This window comes from Gallinula chloropus (assembly GCF_964237585.1).
Source record: "Gallinula chloropus genome assembly, chromosome: 2".
Lineage (NCBI taxonomy): Eukaryota > Metazoa > Chordata > Aves > Gruiformes > Rallidae > Gallinula > Gallinula chloropus.
The window spans coordinates 97544881-97562945 of NC_140086.1; positions in this window are offsets into that span (position 1 = coordinate 97544881).

Consider the following 18065-nt stretch of genomic DNA (forward strand, 5'->3'; position numbering starts at 1 on the left):
ACAACCATGACATTACTGGCCCAGAATGCAAAGGTAATTTTGATCACCTGTATGGAGTGAGGAGTTTCTTAATAAAAGGGACCTTTTCCCACTTCAGTGGAGCTCCCCCGCTTCTCAAAGACAAGAAAGGCTGAGCCAGTCCTTGGAGATCTCTTCAGTTCTGCAGAGTTCTGAGACTGTTAATTTAAAAATATTTAAAATGTTTTTATGCTTTTTCATATACAGCAATACCACTTCTGACCTTACCTGTGTGTCCCAACAGCTCTTTGGTATATCCTTCTCCATTGCCTATTAGATGCCTGTGTTTGCAATTATGTCCCAGTGAACAGAGTCAAGTCAAAGGAAACAGAAAACAGATCTGGGCTTTGAATCTTACACTCGCCACACTTCAATAGCACATTTCCTCACAAGTCACTGTTGTGAACGCTAACATTTGGTGATGAACAATTGGGACAATATTACTGTATCCATTATATATTAATAACAGATGCATGTGTATCCTATTTTTTTCTTCCCTTTCTCTCCTCCCCTCTCCTTTTCATGGTAATTAACAAGGCAATAAACATGTAAAACTTAAAAATCACAGAAGTGGAAAACTGATAAAGGCTTCTGGAATGATAGGAAGGGAAAAAAAAAGAATCAGTGAACCAGAAGAACATATAAAGTTATTGCCATTGAGCTTTGCAGAGAGCACAAAAATTGAAAGAATAATAAATAACAAGGGCAGGTCAGTTTCCCAGCAAGAGGTAAATCAGAGGTGGGCTGAGCTAACTTAAAACCACCTATGTTATGATGTAAATGAAGGGAGATGTTCCTTAAGCAGCAGTAACAGATGCCATTGCCATTCAGGTTTATGGGGTGAGGAGCCGTGTTTTTTAAGGCACTCAGATGTCAAGGACTGTGGCCCCTGCAGCAAAGCTCCTGCCCAGCCCAGCTCACAGTGACCAGGTCCTCCCGCAGCCCCCATGCCTCACACATGGAATAACCCAAGAAAGCAGCGGGCCTTTGAGAAACTCCGCTGTGACAAGCATGAGCTGTATCTGTCCTGTTAGCCAGTGCCCTGCTGCCTTGTCCCCAGGTGTACACCCACTTGCACACACAGACATGCCAGCACACACAAGCCGGTACTTCCTGCTGGCTGGAAGCAGGAGCTCCTAGATAAAGTACATATGCTGAGGTCTTAAGATCAGTTTAATGAACCATCGTGACTAAATTTGGCAGGATTCCCCATCTTGCTTCTTCTCTGTACCTCAGACTGCTTTGATCCATTTGTGAGAAATTCGGTTTTGGCAAGTGAAAGTCCTTTATCACTGCCAGTGGTTAATCTGTGCTGTGACACATTCATTCAACCAGAGAAAATCCAATATTGACATTTGTACCTCGGGGGAAAAAGAGGTTAAGCGCTGGATGTAAAATAGACTCCTGGACAATGCCAAGCAACCGTATAATATCTGTATCAAGTACAAACGTGTTTCTTTCCCTGAGAACTCAGATGTGGCTCGATCACATCTGGACTCCACTATTATTCCACATAATCGGTCAAACGGATGCTGTTGGACAACATCTGGAAGCGTCTCCGATAGCCCAACTCAGCTCCTTCTCCAGTCCACTGAGAACTGGCTGTTCGCATGCTGCTAAATCTCTTCCTTGTTTCCACCTGCTGAATAGCATTAAAAGGCGGCTTAAAATACATTAAATACTCTCCCAACATTAATTTCCTCCGTAAGCAATTACTGCCTTGGCTGCAAGGATGTTCTGCAGTTCCCGGTAAGAAGGAGATGGTCTGTGTGGCCAGACGTTCACCCATGGGAAGGAGCAGCCCCACGAGCCTCACTAAAACACGTTGTCACTGTTAATCATTTTCATTAGCACTGTGCCTGAGAGTCAGCCAAAAAAACCCGAAAGCCTATTGTGCAAGGCAGTGTACAAACACGCAGTGGTGTGAGGCCCTGGCTCCAAAGAGTTCGCAGCCCGAGAAGCCCTCATTGCCCTCTTCCCATCTGTTTTTAATTCATTTGTTTGATTTCTAGAGCTGGGTTACAAAGATCTGAAACCTGGCCACCTTTGCACACATTGTGCAATGCCTTTATCCACAAACTTTCACTGATTTCAGGAGACACGTTACACAGATTTACAGGGTTTTTCTTTGATTATTTTTATTTTAGGCACCCATATAAATACATTTGGGCATGTATGTATGTTCCGTGTTTCAGATTGTACACGGGCATAAATATGTTGGTCTAGAGAATGCTTCCCGGAGGTAGATCAGAACATACATCATTAAGTTTTGTCTCTCCAAAACTAACTGTGCTTTATCTTGGGTATAGGGCTGCTGAAAATAAGCAGGACTTCACAAAGGCTGATTGTTTTTCAACACAAAGGTATTGAGATAACGTTGCAATAATGATCAGGATTGGCTGGTTTCTGAACTGCGATTAAACCGTGCAAACTGCTTTAACTTTAAAACCTCTGAATGACTAAATTACTTCTTTCAAATTTTGTCATTAGAAAGAATATGATGGGGAGGTTGAGAGTAACCTGGGACTAAGATTTCACCAAGTTTAGACAGAAATCTGCGAACCAGTCAGTGCTGGAAATAAACCACCGCTGCCAATTATTCTGACTACTAGAACAGAAACTAGGAGCCTCTCCACAAAACTAACTTCTAAACATTCGTTAACTGCTTCTTTCCCTTATATCTAGACCTTCATCTCTTAATAATGAGCCAAACCAAGATGATGATGCTATCACACAGATTGTCTAGTCATCGTGAACTTGCTTTACTCACCTAAAAAATGCTTTACGTTTGCTGAGGCCAGTGCTACTCACCCTGCACTTTGCATATGTGACACAGAAGGGCTTAACCTATGACAAAGACAAGAGAGCCAGGAATGGCATCCTGGCAATGAGGTTTTCCTGATGTAGTCATTTTAGTTGGAGAGATAATAAAGGAAAGCAAGGTGAACGTCAGAAACTGCGAAACTCGGATGCAGAACTAACGATTACGAAAAACCCACCCAACCCTTCAGAGCTGTAGATTTGATTTCCGTAACAGGCAAGATACCAGCCACGCAGAGCTGCAGTAATGCAACATTCACTGGGGCTTAGTCCAATCACAGGTAGACAGCATATGTTTATTAAGAAACGTTACGGCCAACAAAGCTGAGAGAAAGCACTGCAGACGCAACACTCAGCATCAATGGGAGGAAGCTGAGCATTATTTACCAAGACAACAAGAAAGCTTTTGAGGCCGCATCATACAAAAAAAGCTGATTTATATGAGAGGATTACAACAATTTACTCAAAAGCATAATGTTTTCATTTTCAATTGGGAAGTAATTTACTTGATTACAAAAAGAAATCGAGGCCCTCTCCTGCAAAACTTGCGCAGTAGAAAGGCATTTCAAGGAATTGCCCTGGGGACCAGCTTATTACAGCTCAGGTGAAGACATCTCTGGTAACAGGAATGGGGAGGAAGGTGATCAGATCTGCAGCACGTGGGAGGAGCATTACGAACCTAAAGAAACAGGCTGTTCATGAAACCAGGTCACGTAAGGAATATATAGGCATTGCTAGGGAGGAGCATTGGTGAGTCTGATGCTGAGGACAAAGCCACAAGTCCAGAACAGATCCATAAAAGCATCATGCTGTCCCCAAAACAGGTGGGACACTAAGATGTCAGCATGGCCCTTAGAAAAGATCAAAACCTGTGTGTTCTGCTAGACACGGAATCTGAATCCGCAGGAGTCTTTTTCTCCACAAGGGCCGCAGACCCGAATTCCTCTCTTCATGGACATTAAGTAACCACAGACTTGTCCCCAGGGGGCTGCACAGGCGGCAGAACAGACAGCATGTCCCCAGAGCTGCCCCAGGTGGCACCTTTGTCGAATATCAAATTAGATTGGGCAATCTAAATCAGCACTGCTATAAACGGATACACAGCCACTGGATCCCTACCTACTGGCTAAGTAATAGCTGGAGACAGCATCCTCCTAAATCACCATGGCACAAGCCCATGGTAGGTCAGAGGTGTCACCTCATCACCTTATTGTCTCAGGTCCGGGGAGGGGGCGGGGGGCACATTTCCAGGGATTTTTGCTTTCACCTTGCTTCCTGCATTTTATATTCACCAACACGTACAGCTTCTGTAGAGAAGGATGTAAAAGCATATACATAGATAGTTTGGTGTCTATTACAGGTGAAGGGTTTAGTTCCACTGAAAGAAAGTTGTCCCAGTGCCATGCAGGGCCAAATAGCAAGGAAATTATATCTAATTCATCCGGCATTACCTGTTCCCTTTAATCTGGAGGCTACTCAAGAGATGGCAAAAGTGCATTACCAGCATTACCAGGGCAAGCCTGTGATCCTAGGTACTCAGTAGCTATTAAAACTTCAGTCTTTAGAAGAAAAAGATTAAGGTCCATAATTATCCCAGAGCTTTTGTTAAATCAGCTGCAGCCAGTTTCCCTCTACCTTTAAGATTCCCCTTCATCTGCAGGGAGTGTTTATTACCAGCATCATCTTCATAATCTTGGGATGGAGGCTCATCTGGGCTGGGTGTCTTCCTAATCTTCATTAACTCTAATTTCATTATCACCTGTCCTGGAGTGACCCTGAGATCACTCACTACTTCTTTCTTCCTCCTCTGGGAAATGAATTTCTGTTTCTGTCCTCAGCTACCGAACTGCTTTTGTGAGCCCTGCGGCAAATAATTAATATTAGCAGTATCCCCTTCGTCTCTCACCAATCTGGGTGCCCCACCCCATCTTAAAAGCTCTGCTGGCTCCTTGACTCATCTTTCTGGTTTTGATATATACGTTTTTAAAAGCCTCTAGAATATTCGGCTTGGCTCGGCAGACTTATTTCATCCCTTGTGAGAGCTTTTCTCACCTTTTTTTTTTCTTAAATCCCATTAACCTCCCTATTCCTCACCTTCCCTTCTTGCATCTGATGTTCAGCAGCTCTCATATATCTTTTGCATGACATAAGAACCAATTTTTCCTGTTAATTATCCAGCCTCTTCTCCTGCCTCTACCCTCTCTCCAAAGAAGAGTGTTATAAAGGTGGGCTCAGGATCATAGAGCGTCACCGGATTAAAGAAACAGACTGAATTAGAGGTTTTCCCACAAAAGAGAGGTCTTTCTATCAAAAAAAAAAAAAAGCTGAGGCCCCCCCTTAATGCAGGGGCAAAGTTTTGTAAAGAGCAGGCGCCCAGCTCCCTCCCGCCGGCAGTGGCCGAGGATGTTGTCATCTGACAGCAGGGCCAGGCAATAACATTTTATTTCTGTCCCATACCTAACTAACGGGGCTGTTTAGCACCAAACAGGAAACAAATGAGGAATGAGGATGGCCGAGAGGGGAGAGGAAGGGGAAGAAACCTTTCCTTCAGCTCTGCGCCTTTGACAAACATCTGAGGTAATAAACAGGGAGTTTTACGAGCTAATTGCGTTTTAATCAATTCGAGCTCTTAACTGCGTCGGAGAGGCCGCTAACTTATATTGGATTCATGCACGGGTTTCTCAGCCACGTCCCCACCGTTAGCAGCTCGGCGGTAACAAAGCCCCCACCGCCACCGCCGCCGCCGCCACCGCCACCGTGGGCTGTTGCTCCTGAGGAGAGAGCAGGCGAGCAAAACTCCCCTGGACAAAAACAAAGAGGAAGAGCAAGATCCCTTGCGTAAACAAGGGGGAATGGGGAAGGGGGGGGAAATGGAGCGATTGTGCTGCACAACGTGAGGCGAGAGTGGAAGTTCGGTGTCTGGCAGCAACCCGCGGCCACCGATCTTTGGAGAAGGAAAATCCTGGCACGGTGAATTTAGGAGAGTCCAATAAAATCGCAGAAGTGAAGGCAGAAAAACTCTCTCCTCCTGGTTGCGTACGTGTGTCCACACAACCAGCATATGTTAAGCCTTTAAATGAACATTTGGCCGCGAAAAACAGTAGCTATGGCAATACGCAGGCTCGAATTTATGTACTGTACGTACATACCGCATAGAAAAGCTCCCTGTTTCTGAACCGGACTGGCAGCTGCTTGAAATTTTCCCCTTCGCTTTCCCTAAGGTCTCAGGTGTGGGATTCATGAGCCAGTGTCTCAGCTAGAACAGGTGTCTATCGCTGTGTAAATAGCAATTAGGCCCAAATTTCAGACTTTTTTCAAATCCCTATCTGAGGAAAAGCCCAGGAATAAATAGTTGCTGTAACGGCCAGGGGTATTGTGTAGCATTATAGCCTCCAGCTGGGCTATTACATACTATAGACGGGTGAAGAATACAAGCACCTGACAGATGTGTTCTGTTAGCTTCATTAGAAAAGAAACAAAGAAACTCCTCAATTAATAGCAGTGGAGCCAAAGGGAAGGGGGGTGCGGGAGGGAGGAATCATAGCCTGTTATTTAAACAGAGTCAGGGAGCCTTTCACTGATGGCTTAATATGACTCATTAATAAAAACAGCTTTTTGAATGCCCAGTTTAAGTCAAAAGAAATCACTAGTGGGGGGGAGGGGGGGTGGGTTTGCTGGTGGGTATTTTTTTTTCCCTGCAAAAGAAGGGCAAAATGACAAACTGGAGTCGCTGAATTCATTTTGTGTGAGGCTGGTCCTTCTCAGAGCCCCCTTTCTGTGGGGCATCCATCCCTCAGGGTGGTGGCGCAGTCCTTGGGAATCAGGGGGGTCACATGGAGACTTCGGGTGAGAGATTTGCAGGGGTAACATGCAGAAATATCCTATGTCTCAACTAGGAAGCCTTAATGATTTTAAAGTGTCAAAATGGAGCTCTTCAGCATAATGGAAATCAGATGCACCTAGAAAGTCACACCTTCCCATCACAACATATTGTCCCTGCTTTGAGGGTTCGAATGGCCGGTAAAGCCATGTTGAGCATAGCTCTCTAAAAGCAACGGACGTCATGTCTCTTCATTTAATGCCATTTTATTCATAATAAACTTATGGACAGACTGTGTCATACTATGGCTCCTTCTTATGCCCAGGCATAAAACAGGGTTGAGGAACCTGCATCCAGCTACAGAAACCACATCTCTCCTGCTCCTAAAAATAAGACAAAGACACCACTACCTTGTTATAACAGACAGCAAAACTCAAATGCAATGTAATTCTTCAGCCATAGGGCTTACTCCTGTCACTGGACATGGCAGTAAGAACTCTCTTTCCAACACACGTTCTAAAGAGAGAGAGGTGTTTCAAGCATTTGCGGGTTCAGGGAGCTCCCAAGGTGAAGCCATCTGTGCTGGAGGATTTTAAAGATGATGTAATTGCTGCGGTGCTTCCATGGGGAGGTGTCTGGTTAGTGGGATGGGAAAGATAACTCAGCCTCTGAGACTGTAGAAGGAGCCCTGTGATGGAGGTAGTCATCATTTGCACCTTGACCTTCCTAACAAACCCTTGCCAAGAGAAGAGCTGGGAAGATTTACCAGCCTCCACCTGGGTGAGAGGATGGTGATGGTGTGGCTCTCACGCAGCAGTCACCGTATACCTGCGGTGGTGATGGTGGAGTCGATGCACTGAGCTCGGAGGGTTGGTTTGGTGAGATATATTCCAGAAAGGGTAAGGAGACCAACTATACCTATCAACTCCTCTCACTTAATTCCCTACAACCTGCTTCCCACAGCACATTAACTGATGTTCTGTCAAAGCCTGCACCTAAACGTACCAAATGATTGGTCTTTCATCACTTCCCGAGGGACATCCATCCATGACCAAATAGATCTCGCTGTCAAGAAGGTTTCTTTGATATATTCAGCCTGATTTTTCCTATTCTTAATTTCATCCCATTACTCTTCGTTAAACCCATTCCTATTGTCCTAAATAATTCACCTCCCTCAGGAATTTAGCCCCTCCATGTATTTGTAGGCTATTCTTCTGTCCCACTGTAGTCTTCACTTAGCAAAGCTATCTATATTTAATTCTTTTAATCTCTCTTCATAAATTAGTCCCTCCAGCCAGCAAGGGGAAGGGCATATTTGAGACATTATTCAGTGGTGAGCTAGGATGCTCTGTTGCATTCTGAGGATATCTAGAGCATGGAAAATGCCTAGGGGAAGCCTAAACATTCATATTATTACTTTTTTTTCTTTTTTTTTCTCCCCAAGTGTTTGTACAAAGCGTTTTTTCCGAAGGAGAAAATTATAACTAAAGATCTCTGTTTCAATCTCCCTTTTCTGTCCCACTGTTGTAAATGTCTGCTTTGTCCTCAGTTAATAACCTCCATCACCAGCTGTCCAGCTCCTGCTTTGCCTTCCCGTGCACCCTAACCTAGGATTTTTGTGCCTGGGTGAAAAGCAGAGAATCAGACAGTCAATGCAAAAATAGGTTAAGCTACACACGGCACTAAACACAGTGCTGCTGCAGCACAGTAAGAGCCTCTTCCACCAGGCTTGAGGAAGCTGTTTGGTTTTGGGAGTTTGTGTACTTGTGACAAAGTTGTTGCTTCTCTAATGTGCATAAAGTCCCGATGCATCGGATAGTAACACTATCTTCTTTTTCCTACTTTACAGAGGGAAACCAGACAATAGCTGTGCTCTTGCCCTTCACACCCAAAATTAATGACTTGGAGGATTCAGACTTTGGAGTCAGAGGCAAACTAATGATGGGTTTATTTGAATTGCTGGTTTCTTTCCTAAGGACAGTTTGTATGACAGAGCTGATAGCAGATTCTCTCTTTAGCAGAACACTCTGTAATTCTGCATGTCTTACATTTACTTGCTGAAAATCACTCTCTTTTCAATCAAGCTCTAGTTCTGAAGCAACTGAAGTGACTTAAACCAAGCAATGAGGATGGTGTGGTCTTTGAAACCCACTGTAAAAAAACCCCAACAAATTAACCACACACACACACACACAAAGGTGCTGTTGTTGTTACTATTACTTGTATTTCATGGCTCTTAAACACTCCTTTACCAAGCAAGCGGAATTTTATACTAAAACTTATATCCTATCACAATCTTCAGGTACACCATTAGATTTGTTAAAGGGACTGTAATAGTATTTGACTTTAGTGTTGAAAAGGGATTTTCAATTGCTTTAAATGCATCCAAAGACTTGGAATGACTGGGCCTGTGCACTGGAATCATTTAAATATCTAAAGGAGAAACACAGAATCCAACACATGAATCAGTGCCCATAATTGGCTCTGATACTTCAACAATTTATTTATTTTTCCCTACAGCTGACTTAATACCATAAAATGAATTCAGTACTTGCCAAAATCCCTATTGCAAAAAAAAGTCAAACAATCCATATTTGGGTCATAGAAACCTGAAAAACATTACAGACCAATAAATGATGTCTTCTGAAGGATATGAAAATAAACAGACCCGCATATTAATGCAAACCAACTCAGTCTTTAGCCCGCTGGCTATTATTTTTTCTCTTTGCTTTGTGGCAACACATAGGATCACTTCTGATCATAAATGCAGTGCAAGCATGAAACCCCAAATAATCCTTAACTCCAGAGTGGTTTACACTGAAGAAAGTAATTGGATCATGTGTGCACGTGTACAGGAAAAAAAAAAAAGCAGTGGCATGCACAAGGTGTCCTACAAGTGCCTTCTGTCTCTCAAGTATTCCTTCTCTTCTACCACAAAGTCTGTTTGTGTGTTCAGTGATCAGGGTGATGGCTTAACGTGGCTATTTCCAGAGTTAGGAGATGCCCATGAAGAAGACTTCATCCACAAACTGTGAGAGCCTCAGTTCCTTCCCTCTGGAGCCTCGGGGCCGAGCTCCTGACATGGTATGGCCCCCACATCTGACAGCTTTCTTCCAGAGGAAGTGAAAAGGGCGCATTTACTTCTCTTGCTATGTTTATGGGTCGACTCATGTGCAAAGTGCTAATACACGCAGGCTGGAAAGCCTATTTTAATCTCTGGGTTTGTTATATTTTCTTCTTTCATCATACTGCATTGCAAATTATTCTAGTTCTATTTCTCTAGTGTATTAAACTAGTGCATTGCCAAGTCTCAGCTCTCCATTCAGGTTCTGGCATCAAAGCCTTAGGCCAATTTTATTTCATTTGTATTTGCTGTCAGAGCAATGTCTTTATTCTAAAATGCCCTTCTCATATCAACTTCTCAGGTGGCTTGACAGAAGTAGAAAGGGTGGAGGAAGAAAACCCTCCCCCATGCTGCAGTCTGCGGTTATTGCTTTTATGTTTTCACCCTCTCCAAGGGGGGGAATGTACAACTCACATCGAGAAAATGGAGTTCAGTAGGCAATGAAGGGGATTTTTCCCTAATCTTAGCCGGCCACTTGACCTGTTCATGCAGCCTTTCCATGTTTTTCATACGTATATATTCAAGACCCCTCTGGACGCCCACCTGTGCAATATGTCCTAAGGAACCTGCTTTGGCAGGGAAGTTGGACCCAGTGATCTCTTGAGGTCCCTTCTGACCCCTGCGATTCCATGATTCTGTGATATGTATGTGCGTGCGTGTGTGTGCATGTGTGTAAAAAGCACACGAACTTTTAAAAACGCTCACGCTGCTGTTGCTCTGAGCTAATATATTTTCAACCCCGAGCAGCACATTTACTCAATCGCAAACGAAATTTTTAGTAAGGCAGGTGATTGAAAATCGATCGTGTCCAACCATGATGACAATGGAGGAGCCGTGCAGCTGAGGTCAGACCCGTCGCATTTTGCTTGTGGTCACCAAGGTTTGTGCTGGAGCTTTTTTTTTTTTTAATGCAGGGGTAGAAAAGTGATTTAAAGTGGATGACAGGAAGCCCGAAACATTTTGTCACATTAAAGTCTGTCAAGGACCCACCTCAGGATGGAAATGCTTGTGTCAAAAATAACGCTGGGATTAGCTAAGGTAATGACAGCTCTAAACAGGGCAACTTAAATATCACAGGGCAGGAGGCAATATAAGAAAAGTTTGGCTTCTGGCATTGCATCTTAAGCAATGACAGTACTTGATAATATTTTTTAGTCCTCTGTTTAATATTCGCTGCTGTGTCCGGCAAAGGAGGCTTCACATTCTAACAATTCTCATTCACCAAGCACAAAGGTGTCCTACCTATAAAACATATAACCCAACATTAAAAATCCACCTGCAGACGTAGGCACCTGCCCGCAGCATCCGTGCGCTGGCGACACTACGGACACCGAAATCCCTGGCTCGCGCGCTTCTGCAAAGCGCACAGCACGAGCGGTGCTGCAGCCTGTGGTGCAACAGGAATGGTGCAGTGTCACATCCCCCTTCACACTCTGTTTCCAGATGTAATGAACCTCAACCCTTTGAAAATAATGAAGATTTGGGTCTCACAAAATTCAGGCAACTTCCCAAGCGCGAACTCGGGTGTGTATGTTTTGAAGGCTACTCTCTGTTAAAGTGCTTTGGTTTTGGATATTTTAATCTTTGTCCCCACTGGTTTAAGGCAGAACAATGGGGGTTTTAGCGGAGGAATGTGCATGCTAAAAGCAGGGATCAGATGAGACCTCTGTACCAAAGCAATGAGTTTCACCAGGGCATTCAAAATGCATCTAATCTACAGAAATCATCACGGTGTTCAGGATCCCACAAAGTGTTGTGCCTTAGGAATTGGGTATTGCAGAAAGTAGTTGGACGGTGCCAGCATTTCAGCATCGACAGCCAGGGAAACGAAACCTCAGCTCACTGAATTGCTGAGCGAACGCAGCTGATTGCTCCCATGCAAGCGGTGATGACTCGAATTCCTCAAAAAATTGCAACAGCTTCCAGTAATGTTTCCCTTTGACAGCTCTGGGACAAAGTTTTTCATTCATTCCCTGTTTTTCTCTAAAGATTTATGTCAAAATTAGGGGCGAGCAACGCCTGCTTCTCTCCATGCCTTCTTTTGCTTTGCCCCACAGCTCTGCTTTATACTTCACTAGAAAACAAGTTGAGGTGAAAGAAGCAGCAATAACAGAAAACAAAATTATCAAGGCAAATCTCGGTGAAATAAAAATGGGAAAATCTAAAAACAAAAGGTGATTTTTTTCCCCCCCCATTTTATCAAAGACCTACTTTTGCCACAGTCCAGGCAAGAGCAGAAACCTCTCTGCTGTCCATCTAAATACTTCTGTTTGGATGAGTATTTACATTGCAGAGACTACAATGACAGATGTGAGAGGAGAAAAATTTTTACAGCAACCGGATGAGAAAAGCTACAGGGGAGCAAGTCAAATTTTCTTTCTTCGGGTGTGCAAGATACGTAAACATAACTCACATTTATATTATTCTCCTTTTATATTTTATTCATACAATAATGTGTTTTGATTTGCTTGAAATTACAGAAGACTAAAATATTAATTTAAAAAAAAACCTGACCCTGCCTGCCTCTCTCTCACTCATGCCCTCATTTTCTATACAACAATTTTTTCCATTGATCATTAGAAGAAAAATCTCCTCAGAGCTAGGAAGCCTGAGATGTTGCACTGAAGGGCCACTCCTGCAGCTCCTTCTGCCAGGGTCATACCAGGGTTGATAGCATCGGTTTTGTGTTTCTTTTCCGGCCTTTATGCTTTTCTGTGCACTGCATTTAAAGCAATATACTCAGGGTGAAGCCTAGAAGCCACAAATCTCTCCCTATCCCTAGGAAAAACGCCAAACCCCATGGACATTTCTTCACACATACAGTACAGGAGCCAGAAGCCATGGCTTTAAATTAATCCAGTACTGCGATTTCACTCACGTCAGATCAAAAGTTTGAGAGACAGCATCTGGCTAATGGAAGTTTATTGTTGTTACAACAGAAGCCAACAATGATTTTAAGCCAAAAATCAGTTTACCACAAAGCAAACTCCCCATCTCCCAGGCGTCCTGTCACGTACAAATTAAACTTGCCCAGATCGTAGTTTCTGCATGAAAACCAAGGTATTTGGAAATTAAACCAAATAAAATCTTCTTTCATTAGGACAAGTCCACCATAGAACTGGCTCTAATGTCTACATTTTAATCAAGACTACTTTTGACATTTCTGTAAGTAGGCAACAGGAACAGTCTCCTCACCTACTTTATGAGTAGGAAGAGTTTGGGGGGGAAATAGGCTTTTGTGACTGAGACACAAAGTTGCACAAAGGTAGATTTTTGGCAGGCTGAGCATCAAACAGGGTTCCTGGCCTTACAAAATGCCCAGAAAATGTCTGCACAGTCTTGAGAAGGACCTCCCAAAACATTTGCTCTACAGTAGTTCTACATATCTGAATGTTCCTTATTTACAAGGGAAAGAAAATTTCTGTGAGGATAGTGACAGGACAAGGGATGGGAGTTGACATAATCCTGGGCCATTGACACAGGCCGAGGGGGCAATGAGATGAGTGATGCAGGAAAATGGGAAGGCCTCAGCTAGGAGCCAGGGTGGTCCAGAAATGCTGTGTTTCTGCAGATGACAGGAGTGAGAACAGAAGAGAGGCCCACCAAAGCTGAAGGTGATCCCAAGGAAAGTCCTGGGACAGGTGCTCATATTAATGCCATGTTCACCAGCGTTGTGTTCTTTGGGGAACCATGGCTTCCACACCAGACAAACCTGGCGTGGCCGGCTGCCCTGGACCCTGGGGAGTCAACATGACCAATGTGATCTTCTGCAGTATTGTCAAACAGCCTGGGCAACACCGCTTCCATGGGTTTCCCATGGCGCTCACGAACCTCGCTAGGGTTAAGAAAGGAAAAAGACTCAGATAATGCTGGTGTTGCTTAGCCTGATCCTCCTGCCGGGAAATGTAGAGGCAGAACAAACACTGGTGAGTTTATCAGAAACAAGAGATGATTTATTGAGAAAATGTCCAACAATTACTTCTTTGAAGGAAGCTGGCACTTAGCCCCTGCAACAGTGCCGCTTACCATCCGCTCCAAAATTAGATAAGCAAATCCCTCCTGGCCCTTTCCCACCAAGTACTTGATATAAAGTGACAATTGATAGTCAATAGTATTGGCAGACCCACTCATCTAAGCTAATTGCACAACAGGAAGCATCCTAGGTTAGGTCATCATTATGTGATTCGATGCTATATTATTAGACATACGAGGAAAGTTTCCATAGGAGGAGAGGTTGAAAAGAACAGGGCTTCTAGTTTAGAGAAGCATCAAAACCAGGGCCTTGCACAATAAATAATCTACTTTTGCACTATCTACTGTTTCTCATAATGAAAGAACAAGAGATAGCTAAAAAAAAAATAATGGAAAGGCAGTCAATTGAAAACTGATAAAAGGATTTATTTATTTGTATACAACATGCAAGTAATTTCTGGAGGTAACTGTCAACAGATATGACTGAAGAAAACAAAATCAGTAGGATTAGGGATTTATCTGGATATTAAGAATATATATCATTACAAAACTAACTTGCCAAGCTGTAGGTTATTCCTCCCGCAGTTAATAAATGTAACAAACAACTTTGTGAAAAATTCCTGGCGTATTTTGGGGTTAGACAACCTGAAGATTTAGGGGATTCATTTGGATCCTTTAAAAGCTGGGCCAGGCAGAAATGATCCTGACACCCTGTCTCATCCACGTTACCTGTAAGTGTGGCCAGGCAAAGATTTTAATCTGAGTTTTCTGAGATGTAGCTCATTCTAGCGAATAAACACCAGTTATTTTCTGCACACAGGAAAAGTGGTTGTAATAAGCTTCAACAGAGAAGCATGAAGGTCCTGGTATGCCTTGCTATGCTAGCTGAAACCAGGACATACAGGCTTTCTGGCTTCAGTGTCACCTTAGTTTAGGGTGTCCCAGCAGAGTTTAACTTGTCCTTTTAATGAGATGCTTGCCTGACAGTTCCTGCAGTTTCACCTTTGCAAGTGTGCACCAAATTTATCTTCCAGCCTTGAACTGACTTCTTCCTAAACTCACCAGGTGAGCTACTGCGTGTCTGGCTGATTTAAATTCAAAGTCAACAGGATGTATCTTCCACAATCTGCATCTTACTTTAGGCTCTTGCTTCCAAGACAAGGCAACTTTGAGACATGGGTTAAAAAGGGAGAAAGCTATTGCAAAATAAGTACTGTGGCTCATTTTACGTGTCTAAGCCTGTGAAATACTTTTGCTAATCTTTCCATCAAACATTTCTACCGGATTTGTTAAAAAACAGATATGCAAATTTCAGGTCAAAAGGGGGTTATTTTTTTTTTTCAGGAAATCGAACATAAGAGGTATCAAAATAAGACTTGATTGTAAAAAGACATTAATTCAACTGCAACTGCTTCATAATTCGGAGTCTTAGATTAATGCTTTATGAGCACATTACCTACAAGTTCATGTTAAAGCTGTAACGAACTGAAATTTGGAGGTGGAGACTGTTCACAGGTTTGGCTTGGACCCCATCCACAGAGACTTTATTAATCAGCACAGAAAGTTTAGTCTAACCTTTGCCAACCAGTTCGAGGTAGAGAAGCTTCCCGAAAGACAACAGAAATGCCTTTCATGCTTGCAGACATCTAGCAGCTCCCTCGGCTCTAACCACGGGGCTGGGTCAGAGCTTCCCACCTCACCTCATCGTTGCTGATGTGCTAGACCACCCCCGGGACATGACCGAGGCATCGCTGCTGTGGGTGCAACAGCAAGCTCAGCTGAAAAGCAGTCTGTGTCTGTCACAAGGGAAGAGTCAAAAGCCAAAGTCTGGTGCTGCTGGCTGTGCCCCCAGCACGCTGCAAGACACACACTTCCCATGCAACAGCGGAGACGTTGCAGTCCCCACGCTTTGCCCTCTGCCCCAGCCGCGCCACACCAGCCAGAGCTCTCACTGCATCCCCACCCTGCATCCTTCCGCTGCCGCGTCGTGCAACGCGTGTGAGAAGAACCGCTGAATCAGGAACAGGCAGAGAATTGCCTTTCAGCAACGTTACAAATGTTAACCTAAACAAGCCGCCAGACAAAAGCCTGGAGCAGCAGTAATAGTGATGAAGCCCCAGCACTTTGTCATAATCCCATCTAGCGAGACAGGGAGTTTTTGTCAGTATGTTCCGCGCTCAGAAAAGGTACCGCTCAGCACTTTGACACTGCACTAGCCACACGCATTTTCTTTTCTCAGGGACAGGTCCTTTTATTTAAAAGCACGTGTTGCATCCAGATCCAAGTCCCTGCCCCATCCCCATGCAGACTTCCTGGCTCATTCAACTGGGGACACGTGGCTGTGCCCACATCAATACGGTGCGCTGGGAGAGAGCAACAAGTATGTGGGCAGAAGTCCTTGAGAGAGTTTTCAAGAACAGGCTATTAAGAACGCTTTTTTTAGGAATTTATTCACTGAGAACCCTTAGAGGTCTGACACAGAGGCGTGATTATGTCCCATAAGAAATGAGCAGTGGAGGCAAGTACCAGGCCTCCGTGAGTGACCTCTGTGAGCGGTCCCAATGACAAGGCAAAACGGTTTGTAGAAGGCAGTTATGAAATAACTTACCCACTTGAAAAACACTTTCTGAAGCAGGACAGTGGGCTTCTCAGTTATGTCACGGAGCATTAGGGTTTATATTACTGGTAGATTAGATAATCTGTAGTACCATGCAGAGTGTAGATCTCCTTCCCCTCTAGGCACCCTCTGGGTCAGATACCTCTGCAAACACCTGACAAGTCTCTGGTCTACTCTAGATTTCATGCATTTTCCCCTGCCAGTTACCAGCAGCTGATGATTTTACCTCTCATGAAAGTTACTTTGCTGTTTGCTTGAATTGATCTTGCAAAGTTCTTTCACCCACAGGTGGTTCAAACAGGTGAAAAGTCGTTGGGACGGTGGGGTTTGGGCCAATGGGTGTGAAATGCTGAAAGCATGGAATTAACTCCACAGGAGAGCAGCATTACCTCCTGAGAACTCAGGCAGGAGCTACTCCTTACCCCCCTGAGTGCACTGCAAGGACTGAAAGAGTGAAGCCCTAAAGACAGAGCTGCTGCTGCCTGCCCGGGATGGCAGCCTTCAGCCTGCCACAGAAATACTTGTGTGAGGTAGCCATAGCCTTTAAAATTGGATAAGAAAGAATAGAAGGGAAACAGTGTAAAATGTCACATCCAGACAAGAGAACAACAAAACAAAGAGATTTTTTTTTTCCCCCTTAACAGCAGGAAAAAAGTACTCACAGGAGCTTCTTATCCCTTCCTCCATCATTTTATTTCTTTTTTTCTTCTTCCTTCTCAGGTTCCCTTCATGCAGGGAAATAATTCTCTCTCTGTTGACACCGATGCAACCACAGACGTGTCAGCCTGAGCTGACTGGGTGGAAAAGAAAAACAAAAACTATTTACCCCCAGCATTTCTGCGATCTGCTGCGTTGCCATTCCTGCTGTGATTTATCGGGGCCTGGTACATATTTTAGCTTCAGCTTCTCAGTCACCCGAATGATTTACTCTCAGACAACGAGAAACACCAGCGAGCTGCGCAGGGAAGAGACTGAAGGGGAAGCAAGGTGTGTCATGGGGGAAGGTGGGAGTAAGGGGGGTGTGTGTCCCCCGGCATCTGCCTCAAAAATGGGAGTATTAGAGCAGGGAGGAAACACGGAGAGATGGTTGCTGAGAGGTGTTGGGGAACGGATGACAGGACACCCCAGGAGTACGAAGCACCTCCACCTCCTCGTCTCGCATGCCAGCAGCACCACCCCTATTCACTCCCCCACCTCCGGCGTCCTCCTAGGACCCCGGGTGACCCCTTCTCCCCGCCGCCGTGCCGCTCAGCCCCCCCCACCTCCTACGCCGGCGGTAGCGGAGCGCGGCGGCCGCAGCATCAGGGCGGGGGTGAGAGGCGGGCGCCTCCCCAGCGCTTCCCTGCGAGGGAGCAGATAAGAGGGAAAAGGTGAATGGGAACACTTGTCACAGCAGATGGCGGCTTTGATTTGCAGAAGAAAGGGGGGGGGGGGGGGGGGGGATAGGGAAGAGAAGGCCGTCCCTTCCCGCCCCATCGCTCCCCCGAGCACCCCCGGAACCCCCGGGGTGCCGCAGCCCCGGCTCCCGGCCGGCCACCCTGCCGATGCGCCCGCAGCACTCGCTGGCCTTCCCCGCAGGCTTCCTACGGCGGAGTGCGGGATTTCGGCAGCCCTGGCCGCGATGCACGTTTTATTAACGCTATGCTAATTAGCTGGAAAGCCACGCATTGATTTTCTTGAAAGGATTCAAGGAT